At 36.2% G+C, this 1,897-nt stretch overlaps 1 long non-coding RNA gene across 1 annotated transcript; it reads right to left on the bottom strand.

Moving 5' to 3' along the window:
• On the bottom strand, positions 937-1,810 carry LOC109230454. Its single transcript, XR_002068642.1, has 3 exons — positions 1,738-1,810; positions 1,358-1,577; positions 937-1,248 (listed from the first exon to the last, which is right to left on the bottom strand). It is a non-coding gene; the product is annotated as an uncharacterized LOC109230454 (long non-coding RNA).

The raw sequence follows: 1,897 nt of genomic DNA, 5'->3' as shown, positions 1-1,897 counted from the left end.
AGCAAGATCTTAACTTTGAAGGGGGGCAGAATTGCGGTTAGGATAGGAATATACCTAATCGCCTTGCTTGGTTACTATATAGGAATTATTAATGCATTCTTGTTAATTCTAATTCCATAGGAATATAGGCGTTAGGTTAGCTTGAATAGGCGAGTTGTACTTTGGGAGAAGGCTACGAGCAATATTAACCCTATCAACCAATAAATCAGGTAAATTAATTAGACGATTTAAGTTAAAAACTCAACGGGATTGTTAGCTAACCCATAGCTCTAGAATACTCACTCACATTGAATTCAGCTTTAAGTTTGTCGTTGTTTTCTTTAATTTCTTTATTGTTACTTTAGATTAATTTTATTTAAATATTTATACGTTAGGATTCACTTGAATAGATGAGAAAATTGACGCTTGTCTGCATTGCTTTCTCCTCATCTACAGGATTAGAAGTTGGCTTGTCCAAGGGAAGCTTTGCATGAGATCAAATGAGATCAAAAACTAGAACGCCAAAAAGACTTGCTTGGTGTTCTCATAATGTTGACACTTGTTTCAGAGACTGAATAACCTACAACACTTGGTGAAAAAGCTAGAGCTTTCAATCTCAAATCACAAACTTTAGTAAATATAACTAAGGTAGGGTATATATATAACAATATGGGAACACCTAGACAAACCAGTACAGGTTTGGAAAACTTTAGCCTCATCGGATTATGGACTCATGAGTCATGAATAAATGGAGTTTACTTGTTTTGAGGACATATTAATCCACTTTAGTGAAACCAAATTTGTACAATCTGATTTGCAGTTCCCTAGCACTCTGACCAGGTGGAAATACTCAAGAACCGGCTGGGTTCCTTGAAAGCAAATAAAGAGTAGTCAAGAGTTTGTGTCATATTTTCTTTATTTATTTAGAGGAAGCAAAAGCATGTAAAATTTACAAACTCAAAAGCAACAGAAGGATTTTTCAAGAACAGAACCGCAAATAAAGAGTAAGGAGAGTTGTTTAGAGTAGAATTGACAGCGTTCCTAGGAGAAGTGGGTGGATAAAACACAGAGAACACTAATAATTCAGTGAATACGAGCGAGGAAATAGTATCATTAATTAACACGCAACAGATTACAATGCTAAGTCATCTTCTCTCCTTCACTACCTAACTCAGCAACGGGTTTACATCTTCGATCATCAACTGCCGTCAGTCATATTTTTCATAGTTGACTGCCTTGACCAGAGCTCCATATCCGCACGCATTGCGTCTGTCACAATTATAAAATGTAAGACATCAAAAATAACTGGTGTCTTTAATGGTTTTATCATTGTTTTGAAGGCCAGCTAGATACAGGAAAGGTACAACTCTTGCTCTACCTGTCACGTGGTTGGTAATTGGAAATCCACGCCTGATTTGATTGATTTCTTGATATTTATGCCTGATTTGATTGATTTTTTGTTCGGATTTTTCCATCCTTTGCGAGATTCCTTGCATGTGTTTTTGCAAAATTTGCTCTATTTCCAAGCGAGTTTGCTTCTGCCGGTCCAAAGAATATTTGTGTTCATAGACCAAACCCACACCTGCGGCACCTATCGTCTAAACAACAAAAAGAAGTAATAAATCATGTCAAGCTATTGATAGGAATCTGTGTGAAGTTGAGGCGGCAGATACAAGATCCTACAACCGCTCACTAAATGTTGTTGTTTGCTAAAATTTGAAAGTATATATACATCAATGACAAATCAATTCTGCATACCGTGAAGCAAAGGAGATAATGGACAGCTGCCTCAATTGCTTTCTCTCATCAACAAGGTCGATGCGCATTCTCTAATTCCAGAAAAAACGAGATAAAAAGGAAGTGTTAAATACTTCTGGCCTATCTAAACAAAACTAAAAATCTTTTAAAAAACTTTCTA

The sequence above is a fragment of the Nicotiana attenuata genome, chromosome 7, assembly GCF_001879085.1.
Source record: "Nicotiana attenuata strain UT chromosome 7, NIATTr2, whole genome shotgun sequence".
Taxonomy (NCBI): Eukaryota; Viridiplantae; Streptophyta; class Magnoliopsida; order Solanales; family Solanaceae; genus Nicotiana; species Nicotiana attenuata.
Note: the sequence above shows the minus strand (reverse complement) of the source record. Positions and strands in the feature narration are given on the sequence as shown.